Source organism: Ptychodera flava, unplaced genomic scaffold (genome assembly GCF_041260155.1).
Source record: "Ptychodera flava strain L36383 unplaced genomic scaffold, AS_Pfla_20210202 Scaffold_65__1_contigs__length_701920_pilon, whole genome shotgun sequence".
In the NCBI taxonomy this organism is placed as follows: domain Eukaryota; kingdom Metazoa; phylum Hemichordata; class Enteropneusta; family Ptychoderidae; genus Ptychodera; species Ptychodera flava.
The window spans coordinates 114,994-135,490 of NW_027248387.1; positions in this window are offsets into that span (position 1 = coordinate 114,994).

Consider the following 20,497-nt stretch of genomic DNA (forward strand, 5'->3'; position numbering starts at 1 on the left):
TATATATATATATATATATATATATATATATATATATATATATATATATATATATTCTCTGTGCCCAAGTTCAGAGGTTGCCATAAAGCCATTATGGTGATAACCGGGAGGGCACATTGTATACATTTTTGTGTATATATATATATATATATATATATATATATATATATATATATATATATATATATATATATATATATATATATATATATATATATATATATATATATCCTTGCCAATTATTCATACCTTTTCGACACGATACAGCCACTCTGTAGGTTTTTGTTGACGTGATGCGACCATATGTTTAAGGTAGAAAAGAGGAATACAAAACTCCTCTTAAAGTGACCATTGCATGCTAAAATATACAGGTTCATGTAAGGAAAAGCGTCAAATTGCTTGATCATTGCTGTACCCCAGCGCTGTTTGTAGAGATGCTAGAGTTCTGTAGCATGTAATACTGTGCGCGCTTGAGTTTAACACGGTATACCACTCTGTGTATACAAACCGTCGCATACCTAACACATGCAAGTGTTTAGATCATTCAAATTTTAGACCGCATACTATTGAAACAGGGATCATATCACGTGATGTCAAGTGTGACACATTGTGGTTGTGGCAATCTTGTCTGCTTCACTTAAATTGAGGAAGTTATGGAGAGTGACGTAAGAGGTAAACCTACGAAAATATAGGCAAAAGCATACTTACTATTTTTTGTTTGTCTAATTCGAGAGAGGTCAAAGGTTGCATAAGCCAAGTCATGTGGCTAGAGAGAGAGAGAGAGAGAGAGAGAGAGAGAGAGAGAGAGAGAGAGAGAGAGAGAGAGAGAGAGAGAGAGAGGAGAGAGAGAGAGAGAGAGAGAGAGAGAGAGAGAGAGATGGAAAGTATTTCCCAGGGCCATATTTCTAAAATGCATACATGAATTTAATAGCTGTAAATATCAGATGAAAATTCCATTGACCAAGTCACAATAATGCAATTCAATTATAATACCATAAACTACAGTCGTGGTATTGAAAAGACTGATTGTAAATACGATCGGCTTCAGGTTACCTACTTGAAAACATAAAACTATCGACAGTCTCAAGGAGCAGACACTAATCTTTGAGGATATTTATGGGAAGATGAACTTATTTTCTCCTACCTTTGAATATCCCTCTTTCTCTTCACAACGCGAATAATCACCACGATTATCAAAATGATATTGCCCGGTGCCAAAACCAGAATAATTATAACGGCTGTGTACAACTCAAATGTTGTGGTGTCTTCAGCGCATGTGTTGTCCATTACTATTGATATAAGATTAAACAATATCTTCGATTAGAGTCCATATTTAATGGGGCAGATGTCATGACGTACTGAAAAAAAGATATTCATTCATCTACTTAGAAAGTTGATGTGACGTGTACTATAGCCAAGTCATTACCTTGTCTTGTTTTGTTACCGATGTCTTCACATCTACAAGAGAACATAAATAAACCTCTAAAATAGATTAATTAAAGAGACAAATATGAGTGTATTTGTGTCTCGGTCTGAGATGCAACAAAAAATAACGATTCGTCTCGGTTCATTAATCAATCAGAGGGGTCGCAGTCTGAGTAATTGTAACACGTTTGGTCGGTTATTGAACCACCTTTTAAAGGATGGGGGTTTGACCGAGCGGATTGACTGTGGTGTCTTCGCTAGGTGACTGGGTGCCGTACGTTGTGAGTTCGAATCCGGTCGAAAGTCTACTGAATTCATTACATTTGGAGTAATTGATAGTATTGCCATAAGCATTAGTACATGCGGAAATGATCAGATATGTGGTGGTTTAATCAGTACAATGGTTGGGTATTCTAATTGTAAATTGAGAACATAACACGCTACAGGAATGGTTGCCATCCCTCTGAAACCATCATCGTCGCAGTGGCTTAATCATCGTTTGAGTCTAAAGAGAGAGGGCGCGAGCAAGAGATACATTCAAAGTTTAACAAGATTACCGCAAATGACATATGTACAGCATTTTGAGATTACGAAGCTCTTTATATTTTTTTTCCAAATCAAACATATCGGTAAGGACCTGCAAACAAATCTTAAAAAGTTTGATTGAGAGTTATTACATTACAGAACGTGACAAGAAGGCGACACAATAGCATCAATAGCACACAGTACTAGCTGCTAATGTCATGAAAACAGCAAAACACAGTGTGGATAGTAATTCAAGAAAGAAAATAGAAAAATTAGAAAAAAGAAGGTTACCAGTGTTTTAATAATGACACTTTAATCATTGCAGCTTTAGTTAGTCTACATTAAATCATAGATTAAAAGCTCAGGTATTTAACATGAATCTACTGAGCAACAACAATCTTCATTGTATAGTGTGCAGTGAAGGCAGACAGATATTCGGACTACAATTCTTTTCTGACCTACCACTTATGGGGGCTCATTTTAGAGCTCCTGGAGAAAGAAAAAGTTTCACCGTTTTAGCTTTTCGAAAATTCGAAATTTTATTTTTCCCCATAGAGTTAGCACACTGATAGCAGTCATTTTGAATTTCAAATATTGCAAAATGTTAGGCACTTTGTTTCGCCAATTCCAAACTTTGCACGATGACTCCTGATTTTTATCGTTGATTTGGTGAGCGCATGGTTGAAACATTCATTGGGGAAAGTATGAGGGAAAGTTTAAGTCTTTCACTTTCAAGTTACATACTCCCAAAAGTAATTTTCTACTTTCTTGATTAATACACATAATGACGTCATTTGTTTTTGTCTGTCGAACATGCAAAGTAACGACACTGTGTAATATAGGTGTACTGACAAAGAATTATGCGGAATTCAAGATATAAGAAGGCCAAATTTCGTGATTTTTTTGAGGCGGTGGTCGTTTCCCGTCATGGATTTATTATTTGTTTACATGTAGACTCGCAAAGCGACGTGCATATGCCAACAAATAATGAAGTAAAATCGAAATATGAAAGAACAGCGTGGTGTAAATTCTTGTACATTGAATCGAACAGGCAGCGAGACCCGATCATTAGGAAATATTTCCATTGAAAACATATTGTCTTTATGTGAAGTTTATAAAAGCGTGAAATAACAGTATGCATTAAGCTGAGTGCGAGCGACACGGACAGGCGAGGTTTTTCAAATTGCTAAATTTATCGTTGCATGATCACACTCGCTCTGATACGATGGCCTAAATGCAAAATTCAAAATGAAAATTCAAAATTCAATACTTGAAAACGAAAGCTTCACAGGTGGTCGGATAATTATGATGATTAGTTTTCCATAACTGGTATGAGTTTTACATCAAAGTGTGCTATTCTCATTTCATAGTTTCGATCTCAAGCATTTGTTTGTGATCTTGGTGTGAAACGTATTACTCTGGCCAACGCATAATTATAGCGTCATGGTTGAGTTTGTGATGATATGATAACAAACGCACAGGTTGTTTGTGTTTTCTTTGGTTGCCCATACTTGGTAAAATACTTCCTTATAGTAAATATTGCAATCTACGCAGAATACAAGTGATAGGGATATAGCAAGCCTTCGTACCAGTAACAGTAAAAAGTTTTATTTTTCCAGTTTATCATTTTGACCTAATATTGTATATGTAAACCAGGAAACTAAGGTTTCATAAAGCTTGTTAATAAACTAATAATATCATATGACAAGTAAATTATATTGCCTCGTTCTTCTAATCCCTGCTAAATGGTGAGTGGTCGACAATTAACGCAAGCAGAAAAAATTTATGAAAAAAACTAAGAGTTCGAAAGTTAAATTGACAGTTCACGAAACTTGCATCTTTTATGCAAAAAAAACCCAAAAGAATACTAAATAGTTAAGCCCGATATCTTTTTTTACTGGGGTCATAACATGTTAACGAAGAAAATGTTTACACACTATGCCCAGTCAAATATCTTCCTTCTTGTGACCCCTATGTCGTGTATCTGGCCCTGAACTCAGGGAGGTCTCTTCCTAGCTCCGTCCTGAACTTGACTTTTAAGTTGCCAGTGCAGTACATGAAGTTGGTACAGTTATGGAGTAAACCGATGCCTGGGTATTTATATTCTAAAGGACCGAGGTCTAAGTCAACACCACAATGAAAAATAGATAAATGAGACTTCCTGTTCTACAACAAATTTCGACATTTGATTTATTCCAAGCATAGTGGAAAGCGATGTCTTTGCATCTCCTCACTTGTTTCATGTGAACAATGCGTAGGTGCTGGATTTCGAGCCAATTCGCGTTTAGTTCTCTAACATCATCATCAAACATAATCTTAAACAACAATCACGAGAAGAACTTTGACGATATGTTTGTATTGCTCCTTCGATTTTGACATAAAATTCGGTTGGCCATAAAATCCCACGGATTATTCCCTGGTTTACATAATACAATGTTAGGTAAAATGGTCAAATGGAAAAATACCACTGTTTTCCTCAAGGGTTACGATGTCTTGGCATATCCCTATTACTTGTCTTCCGAGAAAATCGTAATATTGACTATAAGGAAGTATTTTACCTATTATGAGCAACAAACAAAAACATGTGCGTTTGTTATCATATCATCACAAACTCATCTATGCCGCTGTAATTATGTGGTGGCCAGAGTAATACGTTTCACAGCCAAGAGCACAAACGAATGCTTGAGATCGACACTATGAAACGAGAAAGCAATCTTTGATGAAGAACTCAAAACCCTTATGAAAAACAAGCCATAATAATTATTCGACCAAGATTGCGCCTGATAAGCCTGATTTTCAAGTATTGAATTTTGCACTTTGCATTTTGCATTTGAATTTTGCATTTTGAAGAGGTCTCTCGGCCATCGAACTCTGATTATATTGTTTTACTTCACTGTCTCTTTTTTCAACAAAATCAGGGATTATCAGTAACGCACTTAATTTATTTTGGGTTAAAAAAATCTCATTCGATGTCGCTAGCTTCACTGTCGTCAGGACGAGAAGACGTTTTGGAATCTTGCGCTGGTTTGTTTACAGATGGAACCTTTGTCGGTAGCAACGTGCGTAGTAAAGGACTGGAAGTAGTCTAGAAATGGACGCTTGTCCGTAATGGGATAAAGTGTGGTTATGGACAGTACATGAGTACGTGATTATTTCGATTATTTCTTGGAAGGCGTGCACACATTTCTTGACGTGAACATGAGACCATTACCTAAAACATTATTGCATAAATATAGGGGCGCTTCTCCCGTAGCGTTACACAGGAAACGCGGCTCGGGCTTGTGTTAATTATTTTAGTACTCCAAACTTATATCCCCTATATAGTTTCTGTAAAACTGGTAGAATGCTCCGCTGTTTGGTTATTTCAACCTTATTAATATGGAATTTTATGCCGCTCTTAACACATGTACATGTATTCAACACTTCAGTCTCTTCTTTTGAATCAACTTTATGCTGTTTGAAATTTTAAAATTATCGCAACTTACATTCTGTTGCTTTCATATCACTGGGCAATATCAGGTCGTAAGAAATGCGAATTCGCTATATTCATAATTTTTTTTTACATTATTCCTATTTTCGCTTAGGCTGAACTGAACTAATTCAAATTTGACCATAAAACTGTTAAAAACACACATACACGCACAAAGCACACCAAGATTGGAATTAACGTCATAGTCGACCAAAATGATCACCGTGTCTAACTTTGAAAAATTGCGTCACAGTCTTCGCGAATTACTTTAGTCTGTGCATGTAGGGTGTATTGACTAATATCCTTTATCTTATAATTACTGAATTACTATCTTACACATCTGTACAGATACACGATCCATTAGTATCAATACAATTAACACCGCTGTCACATGTAGGACATGACAGCTCACATTTCGTCCCTATCCAACCTGTAACACACGATGCACAGTCACCAGTGCCCTTATTGTATTTCGAGCCGCTCTCAGGACATGTTTGGTCACATGATGGTCCAAAGTAATCCTGATGGCATAAACATTCTCCTGTCACATGATTACAACTTTGAAAATTTTCGCAAGAACAATTCTTAGAGCAGTTGTATCCATAGTAACCAGTTTCACACTGCTGATCGCATCGATCACCATGCCAACCAGGTGTACAGTTGCATGTTTTGCCCTGAGGCGTACATTTCCGTTGTAACAGTGTAGACACTTATCTGAACATAATTCATGTTTCTTGCCATTGGGTTTTATAAAGGATTTATAAATGTTACAATCCGTACAGTCTAGTCCTCGCCAGTTAGACGGGCATTCACACATATTCGGATTTGCCTTACGGCACTCTCCTCCATTGAAACGATTACATTGATGTTGACATTTATCCCCATAGAAACCAGGGTGACATTTACAAGAGCCGTCAGCGACGTCACAGACCCTATTAGTTGTGCAATTACAAACTTCAGTACAGTTCAAACCCCAAGTTCCATGTTCGCACTGACATCCAGAGACGGGGTCACAAACAAAACCTTTAGGACACGAACACTTCTTTTCACAGATGTCACCATAGCAACCTTCTTTGCACGTACAAGACATGAACACTCCTTTATCGTCGTTACATGTACCGCCATTTTCACATGGACAGGCAAATGCACAAACTGCACCGTAGTGTGAAGGAGGGCATATACACGACCCATCTGTTTTGCTACAAACTCCTCCACTTTGACATAAACAGTTAAACAAACAGTCACTTCCATAATGACCATCACCACACTCTGAAAAAGTCATTAAAGATATGGTGATGAAATACGTTGATAATAAGGACTTTTTAGTGAAATAATTTGAACTTTCTCCAGTTTGTGGAGGAAACATGATAAGATAAAGGAAAATTAAACGAAGGAGAACGATCAAACGTGAAAATGTATGTTAGATGTTGGAAACGGTACATTTTTGACACTTTCCAATGCTTATTTACCTCCAAAGATAGCGATAGCGTTTGAAAATTCGCCGTGGAACTGACAGATAAAAGAATCAATTCTACAAAGACTTCTCTAAATGAAAATTTAAGGCAATATTTTAATCGTTTATTATTATTTAAGTAAAACTACCTCAATTCTGTTGATATTTATTTAGTGGCTTTGATGATGTCGCCACTAAAATTAACAAATGCACAGATCAATTAATTAACTAATATAACTCCTAGTAAGTATGATATAGTATATTAACTGAATTATAATATCATTACAATGATATTTCATCTTTCATACCAAGTGAGTCACTTTCCTTATGCCCCATGGATAGTTTTTTTGTATTGTCCATCTAATTTATGTAGGTAATTATATAACGTTAACATAAGGGTTTGATGCATACCTTCACAAAATTTGTTTTCGAGATGGTAACCGTCACAGCACCTGTACACCCTATGAACATCAAAAATAACAAAAACGCTATTTACAGGATGCATATAGTCAAGAAGGCAATCTCATAATATACGATTGTTTAGAAAAGACATTGTTTTCTGTCCGGTTACATCACACATGATACTCATTCCTGTACGTCACGAAAAAATTGTAGTTCAGTCGTTTTAATTATATGTTATGCGCTGATCGTCGTACAGTGTCTGCAGAAGTGATCATAATATATACATCTGTCAGAGAAAAACAAGAGTATTCAGATTTTCCGGTTTTTGCATGAAAAAGGCATGGTGGTCCATTTTAAAAGAGAGTCCAACTATGCCAAAATTACCGCAAGATAAAACTCGTCAAGTTCAAGCAGGAGCAGGATGATCATAATGTTTCTTCTCATACCGGTGATAAAGTATATGCTTACTGATTGTCCGATAGACAGTGTTATGAATATGCCTGAAATACGTATGGCTTATTTCGATCAGTTGTAGAATATCCATAGTAGAGAACGACAACTAGCAGATTTGCAAGATGCACACAAAAGGCACTTCTCCTTTCCATGGCTTCTGTTTAAAAGTCTTCAGTTACGACACCAATGATGTAACGCCACGTGTTACGACGGTCAACAACAATAAAGTCAAACATCTCAAAATGCCTAAGTGAAGAAACGTTTCTGAAAGTGCATCTACCAAAAGGTATACACACAGACCTTGATGAAGCATAAGTGGCCCGGTATTCTTTGTTCCTTTATCAGTAAGACCAAACCGAAACAGTTATTTCCAGGTTTACTAACTACTATTGGTTTCAGGTAGTAAATGTTAAACGAGGAAGTAAAGAATATTTTCGGGAAAAAATCCTGCCCGCTTACGTAGAGGTCTTCCTAGTGTTCCACTGCAATGAAAGCCCAGTTAACAACGCGTTGTGTCCTATACTATACACACTCAACCAAGAGCTGACCACGCTTTGATCATCCGTTCCGTTTTGTCAAGATTTACTCGTTCTAGTTTTACATAGCTTATGTAACTGGACGATGAAGAGGAGCCGATACAATGATTGACTCGTCTGGCCGGTTTTGCAAGGTAACTCTAGCATTTTCGACGAAACTCTTTCACACTTGAGCATCAAATTGCAGGCGAAGCGTTTTAGATCGTGAAGCGGCAGTTAATCAAAGTTGAACCTCTGATATCGAAATAAATGAGCAGGAGAGGATAATTTTTAACGACGGTAAGTTTTGTTCCAATAAATATTTCAATATGCCCTGACATAAGTTCATCCTAAATGTAGTGAAAAATGCAACTGATTTGAGTTCAAGAGGTGTGTCAAGACAAACTGTAAACCAACATAAACATTGAAATCTACATATTTCTCGAAAAAATACACTGACTCTCATTTTTTGAAAATATTTCCGAGAATCGTTTTAATATCCGGCCAGCAAGACTGAGCTCTTGACCTGTGCCGGTCAGGATGGTTTGATACAGCGATCAATTGTCGAACAGAGATTGAGTCAATAAATTAGTCATACGAAAACGAACGATCATTGAGAGAGAGGGTGCGTGGTTTGAATACGACTTGGGCTGGAGAGAGACAGAGAAATTCACGGCGATGTAAATACGCAAAATGAGAGACACAGAGAGACAGATAAAAAAGGGGGGCTTGCAGGCAGTCAGGCAGAAAGAGGGAGACAGCTAGGTTCAGTGAAAAAAATATTTTTTTTTATGTACAAACTCTTTTCTGTGCCGATATATTTCCAACATATTAAAACAGCACACTAGCAGACAAATCTGAAGAATATTTGAATTTCACATAGAAAAGCAATATCTTTAATCAAGGAAAAAACATTATTATGAAGTTTAAAGAAAAAGTAAAAACACCGTTAAAGGTATGAAACCATCACTTCTATTTACAGTCGACAATGCTAATTAACATCAAAATGTTGTTTGGAATAAAATTATATTGTTTTACTTTATTTGAAAAAAAAATATTCATCTTGTAAATAACAATTTAGGAGAAATATCTCTTCACGAACGCTGTCCTCGATATGAACTTGAGTTTATTAGACGTACAAGGTGATGGCATTCATGAGCAGTGTTTACACCATTATATACTGGCGTAGTTCCATGTTATCATTGCTGAAAATTTCTCGAACTGTCCATGTTCGTATGTGACCCAGACCCGATGACTTGCAGTACATGACCCGATGACTAGACCCGATGACTTGCAGACATGCATTTGTCAGTCATTAATAAATGCTATGAGGCGTCATAGATGCTCAAGCTTGGAGGGTACTCAGTAGTAAAAGAAGATTTCCTACAATAATTGTAATCAATAATCGTCACTCATCGCGCCCACTGGTAAACCGAGTGACCGGTAGCGAAACACAACTTACCAACTAATGGTTTAAATCGGTACAATGAGAAGTCAACTGTGTGTGATAAATGTTATGTTAGGTGAAGACCTGGACCACAATACTAAGACTATGTTGACCTTATCCTTTATTTCCGTGCAATGTTTACTCTTCGTTGTCACGTAACCACAACACTTGCATATCAATTACCATTGTGTAATACAGTGTAAAACGAAATGTACGCGTATTCCGAAATAAATCTCATTGTTTCCTCCAAAGAGACCAGGACTTCAGTACATGACTGCATTATTTTTGTTACGTTTTGCCTTATTTTGTTTTCTTCTGTTTTGACTTGCTTCCTTTTTTCTTTTCCTTTCTTGTCTTCATTATTGACATCTGCCATTAATGAGTGTCGCACTTTACTAAATGTTAATACTGCCACATTAGAGCACAAGCTATTGAGTGGATTTTGAAATCTATTGAAGTACGCGTCAGCAGCGGCATCGTTTTTGCTAGAATGCTGAATACAGTTCGAGAATTATTACTTATGTACCACAGTTCACTTGTGATAATGCTATTGTACAGCAGTGCAAATACCGAAAACATTGTGCCATGACCTTGTGGTAATGAGCACACATAACCGGGAACATTTTCCATATTGAGGAACAAATTTTTTTGTAAGCATACCAAAATTTGTCGTCCACAAGAGTAGGAAATAATTTTTCATGATGGACTATTACACGGACGATAACTTGGGAAAGCTTACTATTTGGCGAGACGGTAATGGCAGCACAGGATGTTTTTGCGTAGTTACGTTCTTTCACAATGCGATTTCAACGAAAGACTTTGGTAAGAAGTGTTCCGCACGAGCCTTTGACATGTAAACAAGCAAACTACACACTATTCAACCAAGAGCGGGGATATAGAGCAGTAAGCCAATGAGAATTTAAAGAAATCACCGTACGCCAAACCTGATTAGGAGAATAAGAACTCGATATCCCGTCAAGGTTTAGACGACGAAATATGGCGTTCAAGAAATAGTATTGCTGCTGTTTTATTTTTTGTTTTGTTTTGTTTTGTTTTTCAGTTGTAATATATGAAATAACATAACAACATGGTGAGTATAGGCACTTCGTACTCTAGATATTTGCATTCGGGTTAGCTCTTCATTTTGTTGTCCCCGCTCTGGATAAGTCGTGCCAGCACTTCCGTAGAATATACAGCAAACCCTCAAAAAGACTTTGGAGGACCTCATGTTTAAGGAGATCGGCACTACACATGCTTGTTGATAATACCACTTGTCATGTTGTTGTTGTAGCAAGAGCAAATAGTCCTAAATAGCCGTTGCACACAATAAACGATATAAATATCGGACAATTTTTTGTCATTATTTTCATTCTTTTCTGTTGTTTGTTTCTATTTTAGGTGCACATTGTTTTTAATGTTTCTGTTTGATTATTCATTATGCTTGATTTGAAAACTCTTTGGCCTATCGGAGAGTTTGCCATGATAATACTGATGCAACTTGAAATAAAGGCAGCGTGAAATATATTTTTTCGCCAGATTTAGTGAGTTCGTTCTTCTCAAGAATCAACTAAACGTTAACCATGCCGTTACATCATCCCATGACTCTGAAGGTATCGTGCCGTTCACGATTCTCTGTTGAAGGAGCAATTTCAGCGAAGGGACACGTTAGCCCATTGTGAAAAAGACGATTCAATAGTACACAGCTAAAAGTCTGCAGTGATGTAGCATAACTGGCTAGTAACTGCAGTGCAGCACTTCTGTTACATTGTAGTTATGTCAGTCGTGTTGCAGGCATGATCCTGCAGTACTGCTACAGGCATGCTGGAACATGTGTGCAGCATGCGTGTAGCAGTACTGTACCTACAGTGCACCATACGTGAAACATTACTGTTACAGCAGTGTACCATGACAGCCACAGTATGTGTGTTGCAGCCCTGCCAGGACATTGATGTCACATGAGTGTACCTTTTATGGAGCATTATTGTTGCAGCAGTGTACCATGACAACCCAAACATTCATGTTGCAGCCCTGCCAGGACATTGATGTCACATGAGTGTACCTTTTATGGAGCATATTGTTGCAGAGCACTGTACCATGAACAACCAAACATTTCATGTGCAGTCCTGCACTGTAAAGTTAAGTGTTCAAGGATAGAACACCAATTAAACGCCTTTTTGTAACACTTTTTGAACGCGTCCAGACGTTCAGAAATTTAACACTATGTGTTCAACCAACGTTCAAGTTTTGAACACACGTGTGCAGATTTTGAACACTATGTGTTCATCAGACATTATATTGAACACATGGTGTTCCATATCTGAACACACGTTGCACATGAAATGTGTTCAAAAATTTGAACGCATTTACGCGTTCAAAGGGCTGTAACACTTTTTGAACGCATGGACGCCGTTCAACGATAAGTGTGTTAAAGGATTGAACACATGATATGCACTTGTTGAACACATTAACTTTGGCGTTCAGGGGGTGTTCAAGCCTGGAAATAACATAACGGACCACTGATATTCAGTAAAATTATTTTATTCTAAAAATACACAAAAATTAGTTGAGTAAAATACAATTATTTAGTGTAAAATGGGAAAATAAACATGGCCACTTTGTAAAGTTTGTCAGAGGAAAACACCAACGATGTAAACACCTTCCTATCAAAACATAAACAAAAGAAAATCTTTATAAACACTGCCGATCGTTTTCAAAATATATGAACAAAGTAATGACCAAACAGGTTTAACTTCAATATTGTGGATTACGTGATATGTTCATACTTGTAAAAACGTACAAAATATCTATTTTGAAAAAGCTCAAAATTTGTCTTACTTATTGCTTTGAAAACAGTATTCGTATGAAATGTTTACTCCGTTTTTGTAAGATAGTTTGAGACATTTCCTCTTGTATAGACAATTGCAAACTTGGAAAAAGGTTAGTCACGGCTTCTCTGACGCACATGGTACATAGTTGTCCACACTAAAGTAAACATAACATAATGCACAACATGTCAAGTTGTCACAATATGCAGAAAGTGGGTCCTTGGAGGTGTAAAACCCATTTCCTTGTCAAACAAAGTCCTTCATGAACGAGAAGATTTGATGGTTTTTAATACCTTTAAATAAACTCTGAAATAAATCAGTGACATTTCAAAACTCTACTTCTCAGAAATTAAAAACACATTAACTAATTTTGACTTCGTTTCATAAGTTTTGTTCTGTATGTCAATAAGCATTTGCTGTTGAACCTGGAAATTTCAGTCCTTACTTAAATTCACTTGTAATAGGAAACTGCAGTCTAAAACCAATGGCAAGAACCTAAATGTTACCCATTTCAACACCAATATAGCAATACAACAAGCGACTTAGACGTCGAAAGAGCTCGCAGTGTTATGTGAAGGATCTCTGACAGCTCACTTCGGGATGGCCTCACCAAAAATGGGAAAAAGCTGCAAAAAATACACAATTGAAGATTTCACCATGATTTGGACATACCAAATTGAGATCATCCATGAGAATATGTGTAGCAAATATCAAAGCTATCAGACAGTAATTTTTTTAAGATACAAATTTTTTGACCAAAAATGGTAAAAATTGACCCCAAAATAAAAATTTGCAGATTTCATCATAACTTGAATGTATCACATTCTGATAATTCCCTATATCTTAAAAATGTCTGAAATGTCTTTTATGTCTCAAAAATACAAATTTGCATATTTCTGCATAATTCGAACAATCTGAAAAAGCTATACGAAGAGACTTATGTCAAAAATATCAAAGCTGTTCATTAAGTAGTTTTGAAGAAGATTTTTAAAGATTTTTCGACCAAAAACGAAAAAAATTGCCATGTAAAATAAAGATTTGAAAATTTCATCACAACTAGCACAAATTTTACGAAGGTCATTCTTAGGGACATGTTTACTAAATATTGAAGACTTCGAACCACCAGTAAGAGAGAAGAAGATTTTTGCCAAAAAATAGCAAAATTCGCCTCAAAAATACAAATTTGCGTATTTCACCATAACTTTAACATATGATTAGGGTAATCCCTGGGACCTGTACTCCAAATATTAAAGGAATCGTACTGGCCGTTTTGAAGAAAAAGCTTGGATGTAAAAATTTGAGGACAATGCCTCACATTCACCTATTAGATAAGCTCTGCGTCGCTGAAAGCAAAGCTAAAAAAAGTAACAAATCGAGAACGAAAGACGTGTTGATCTACAAAAAAAAATTATCTAAGATTTGGTAGCAGGCTATGATCAATTAAATGTTACTGGAGCTTAAGCCTTCAAAGACGTGACGTCTCCTTCATCAGATGCAAGGATGCAATGAAGAATTGAAGCAGAAAGCGACGGAAAATTCAGAGTGAAAATTTCAGAAAATTCAGAAATTCAGAGTGTACATTTTTCACTCTGAATTTTCTGTCGCATTCTGCTTTGATTCTTCATTCCATTCTTGCATCTGATAAGGGAGACTACACGTATTTGAAAACTTATTATCCACTGACATTTAGTTGATCATGGCGTTCTACCAAAGCTTAGATAAATTCAGAACAAAAATACAGAAACTTATCAAAATTCAGTTACTGACCCTCGGAAGTTTAAATCTACATTAGAGATGAACTGAGGTTCTCAAGCTTGTTTCCATACAGCTACCTCTACACTCATCTTCTTCAATTTCTGCACCATAACTCTTCGATTACCAGGTAAATCCAACTTTTCACATCCTGAAAATAATGCAACAATATAGGTATTATGGCAACATGAGACTTTAAATGAAAGACAGGTGACCTTATTAGGTTAAGAAAAAGGGGTGACTTTGGTATACAGTGCCTCTTTTCGATACTGTTACAAAATATTGGCTTCTTCTTGCCATCAACTGATGAAAAGTAAAAGAAAGGCCAACTCTCATATGCTGAAACAATAGAGTGTACACTCTGCGATGTTTAACTAATGTTTTATATGCGATTGTGATTACTAAAAGACATGAGTTAGCTGTGATTACGCAGCGGTGTGTGGCATATCGATCGCGCTCGGGTCAAGGGTCATCGCTGCAGTTTTGCGGTGATGACCCTTGACCCGAGTGCGATCGATACGCCATGGCCCAAAACACCGCTGCATATTTACAGCTAATCACAGTCCCTCTATCCACATAGAGGGGCTGTGAGCTAATGTATGGTATACAAGCCACTGAAAGAAAAAAAGGTTTCTTCACGTATTTTAGCTATTCCAAAGTGCCACACAAATAATTTCAAAGGATAATAATACAGATTCTTCAAAATTCAACATATTTTACTATTTTGGAGAGAAAACTTACCCTTTCTGGTCTTTCTTCCGCACGATCACGACTTCAGCGTGCGTTTACAAGAAAAATGTCGCAACTTCCGTTTTGATGCATGACGGGAAAGAAGAGGCACCAAACTTGAACACCAAGTGTTAAGGAGTAGAACGCCTCTTGCACGCCGATGTTAAAATTAAAACGTTCATGGTGGTTATCTGATTTTCTTTTCCAAATTTCCAAATTTCAACCCGTAATAAACGTGTAAAATTATTTTGTATAGCTTTCTTTTTAGAAAAAACATGCTTTCAGTAATTTTAGACCGGAGATATTTTTCACTTAGTGGGATTTTCGTTACATCAAAATACGTGTACGTTTGCCTAACAGCGATGCAGCAGTAAATTTAATATAGCCATAATAAAGTAAAAAACACTAAAGATTGTTAATTGTTTTACAGTATTGCAAAATTTCTGTCATGCTGAGTTTTTGAACACTTGAAGGAGATGGTTGTTAACACTACGTGTTCAGGTTTAGAACACCATTGTTAATAATATGAACACTAGTGTTAACAATATGAACACTAGCCGTTCAAATTTGAACACTGACATCTACATTTTGAACGCGTAAAGACGCGTCTGGCGTCCGCTATTTTTACAGTGTGCCAAGACATTGATGTTACATGAGTGTACCTTTTATGCAACATTACTGAAGTTTGTTTATTACATTCCTGCTATGAAATGCATATGGCAGTGATGGAACACAAGTGTATCAAAGTTGCTCTTTTGTTATAAATGTGTGGGAACAAGCATATAGAAATATTTCTCTGTAGTCTCACTCAAGGCTTTCAGAATGAGCATATATGTTTAACTCAAATGCACATGACATAAATTAAACGCATTGAAATTGCTTAGGAGTTTATGTTTGCTATGTGTAAATTCAGAGACTGACCACCAGACTTGGATGTACAGGGAATTACAGTTTATTACCCCACTGTTTAAAAATGTAGAATTGTAATAAAAAGCATGAATAATAGCAGTTTAACAATGAACAAGGAAACAAGAAGTGTAACTGTAAAACAATAAAATCATTCATAAAGTCAATAAACTTCTTCATCTTCATTCTTTACCAACTCATAAGACAACTTTCTGCCAGACAGATGTAACCAATCTTGGTAAGATTGCCAAAACCTCTTCCTTTCCAGCTACCTATCTCTGTTGAATTTCCGCTGAAAAATTACAAAAGAAAAAGAAGTATTTGTACAGTTACCTACATTATTTACAATATTAAATTTGTAAACAAGATCAGATATCAAATAAAATATGTTGTTTTTATTTTTCACCCTAATGTTGCTTGAATGTTGCAGGCTGTGGTTATAAATTCAATAATTCAGTGTATATACATATATATATATATATATATATATATATATATATATATATATATATATATATATATATATATTAGGGGTGTATTTCGAAGATTCTGTCATGTGTTTAATGAAATTGTTGTAATGTCAGTTGTAAGAAAGGGTCTTAAAAGAGTCAATTCTAGATTTTGAATTTCAGTATTTTTAATTACAGTATTTTGAATGAGCTGTGAATGTATTTCACACTTTGTATGCATAACCAGATATCCAGAATTGTCGAAGGAAAAACTTGATTGTGAAATATTAGCACAATTGTTGCCTTCTAATACTGAATTCTCATAGGGAAAATAGAAAAGTATCAGTCAGGAACTTGTGATGCTTTTCATATGAACTGCAGATTTCATAATGAAGTAGGCCTACACTTTGCAAAACATTGACTTTCAATTTACAGACATCAAGATATTTCTGACATATATCTCTGATATGTGACCGTGTCCGAAAGGCGTGTCGAAAAATATTAAACATCCAGATATCTCTGATATGTGTGATAAATTAAAATGTCAGGCTTGGAAGGGGCCCTGAAAAATATGTCTTATTGTACTTGGGCCTCAGCCCAAGTACATTTGTTTTCATTCCGTGGGAAAAAACTCTGTAAGGTATAACCATTTCTGGCTGAGACCAGGGAGGGCAAAATGTCTTGGCTTCATCTTTCTTGGCATAATAAATGGCGTAATGATGCTAACTTAATGGAAGTGCTGCTCTCAGCCAGTCTTGAATAACTGAGATGTGAATATTAATGCTTCTCTATCTGAGTTTTTGCCACAAAATCTTCTGAATATAATCAAAATGTGCATCGAAATGCAACAATTAATGCACCCTCCGTTTCCTAGGCGATGGCACGACCCTTGCTACACCCACTGGACGAGCCAAAGTGGGAGGGGTAATTTCAGTTTGGTCGAACAAGAGGGCTCGAGACCAGAATTTAACATTTAAACTTGAAACATGTTTAATCGCTGACAAGATGTGGACTAGTGTTAATCAAAGCAAAAGTGTGAAAAGGAAAGGTTTTATATCCCGGACACAATGAAAAACATTACGACTGGAAACTGCACCCCCAGTTGAGAATAGTAATGCCCACAGCGATGGAGAACACTTATCCTTGAGCTGAGAAAACCAGACCATCATTTCGAAATAGAGCTGCAGATTCGAGAAGCTCTTTAAAAATAGCTAGGTACACCCCATAAAGGGGTGGTTTCGAGGGCAAATTTCGCCTCCTTCATATAGAAATCGTACGTTTGTTTTTCCAGGAGAACACACCATTTGACACAAAATTTGCATGTAAAGGGGTCGCCAGTAAGCACGTGGTCAAATCTGGCATAAGAAACAATATGAAATGTTGGGTAAAGCCAGTCCAAAATAAACTTTTGTGTTTTGTAATTTATACCACTGCAGTAACATTACCTTTTTTGGACAACATCACACAATGTAATACGTTTTGAAACTGAATACTCCGACGTATTCTGTGTCTCCTTTGCTAAAAAATACGGTATTCCGATTACCATGTAAGGAGATGATGACGTCAAGACAAGTTTGTAGTGCGTTTGGTCCTGGATGGTGCACGAAGTTTTGTCAAGGTAGCTTGTGTATTTATTTCCTAAATGGGAGAGATTAGGATCGATCTAAACGAAGGCCGAAGAATGTTATGATACTCTAAGCGAGCTGAACTCTAACGCGAATGGTTGGATAATTTGGAGGATGTCTAGAATGATCTCGTCTCATTAAGATTATTTGGCGGTCAGTATTGAATTTCAACTGCGTCACAAGTTTGCGAAATGAGTATTCCGTCGAACGGTCAACGAACGATATTTTAGAAATCTGGAGACATGGCATATCGCATTTTTATTTTAGTATTTTATATTTTACAAAAGATTTAAGAAGCAATGATTTTGTCGAAAATTCTGAAAAAAATATAGGAAGATTTGATCGCGAACACATTTTCACTTGGGGTCAACTAGCCCTGCGTGCGATGCTGTGTGTTCCGCTACAGCTAATCGCCCCGCTCACCACAGCCCTGCAAAGACCCGTACGTAGGGTCGGTGACTTCAAATCCATTTTGGGACTTGACGTAAAAAGCCAAATTACTGCCGAAATTCAGCGTTCTTGGGCCCAAGTCGTATCCCAGCCTACCTCAGCTACTCGATCGCTTCCAAAAATGACAGTCTTTTATTCACTTCTCATAAATAACCGTCGATGTCGGCAACTCTCTCGCTAGCCCTGCGTACGATGCTGTGTGTTAGCTGTAGCACATAGCATCGTACGCAGGGCTAGGGTCAACATGGGGTCGCAGCCATGTTGCCTCAAAACTTATTTCTGTCTGCACTCTAAACTCAAAAATGTCGGATATGAACCTGAAAAATCGATGCAATTTTGTCAAACTTCGGCGAAATTTCAGCCTATAGACAAAATTTCATCTAGGTAAGGTAAATTTACTGAAATTTGATCGACAAATAATCCTGAGCTTGAACGTGACAGCTCGCCTTCTCCGGAAGTCAAGCATCCAGCTGCTCATACACAGTTGCCCATATGGTCCAGGGGTTTATGAGATTGTTTTCAAGCGACGGCGGCAGACCGTACGGGGCTCTGGATATGAACCTACCGCCGGTGTAGCTGTAATAACTGTTGCGTTGTTTTAAGTGCCCACGGACGAAGTCCTGGGGGAGTTATAGGTTTGGTCATGTCAGTCCGTCCGTCCGTCCGTCCGTTCACGCAGATATCTCAGACATGCCCTGGTCAATTTCTTTCAAACTTTGCACAAGAATAGTACCCGACCCCATACAGATGCACGTCGATTTGTTTCACAATGCGATCGAATTTGGCCGTGTTAGAGGACTTTTTAGTTTACACCTCCATAGACTCCCATGGATAAGGCAGTTCTCCATAGACTCCCATGTATAAGGCCAAGAAAAATAAAATTTAGTTTCTCATCGTATTCATATTGCCTAAAGGATGCAGTGACACAGTTTTTTGTCCTAACGGATAAAGTCCAGGGGGCTTATAGATTGGGTCATGTCCGTCCGTGAGTCCATCAGTGAGTCCATCGGTTCACGCAGATATCTCAGACCTCTTTGACAAAATATCGTGTGACCTTGGTGACCTTTGACCTCAATATACATTATTGTCCATAACTCAGTAACCACAAGTGCTAAACCTTTCATATTTGTGTGATGGGGACACCTTATGACGCCACATATTGTACCACATTAATTATGCGCATATCTAATTTTGAGCGAGCCAATAGAGCTAGAGGTCTGATTTTTGGTATATAGGGATAAGTTAACAATATAATTTGTTTGACAAAACGTCACGTGACCTCAATGACCTTTGACCTCAAATATATATATTTGTCCACAACTCAGTAACCACAAGTGCTACATCCTTCATATTTGGTATGATAAGACACCTTATGACACCACATATTGTACCTCATTAATTATGCGCATATCTAATTTTGAGCGAGCCAATAGAGCTAGAGGTCTGATTTTCGGTATATAGGAATAACTTAGCAATACAATTATTTTGACAAAATGTCACGTGACCTCAATGACCTTTGACCTCAAATATATATATTTGTCCACAACTCAGTAACCACAAGTGCTACACCCTTCATATTTGGTATGATGGGGACACCTTATGACACCACATATTGTACCTCATTAATTATGCGCATGTCTAATTCTGAGCAAGCCAATAGAGATGGATGTCCGATTTTTGGTATATAGGGATAACTATAGGGTAGAAATCTAAATATGCCCATCTAAATATAGACATCTACCATCGAGAACAAAAAAAAATTGCTGTAATTTGAATATTTATGGAGTTTAAGCAATTTCCACTATAAGTAAAGAACCCCTGCCTCAATCTCCACAAAAGTTGCTAGACATATTTTGCCGTTGTCATGCCATTGCTTCGTTTAATAACCAGTTAATCAAATGCCTAATTGACAGGAGGAAATTCAAGACCATATTTGAATAGTAGTATATATTGTCCTCAAAATTACTCTATCACGGCCCAAGTACTCATTGCCTTCAGCAATACTGCCTTGTTATTATTAAAGTTACGCACTCAAAGAGTGTGCTGCAAAATGCAACAGAATGAAGAAATTT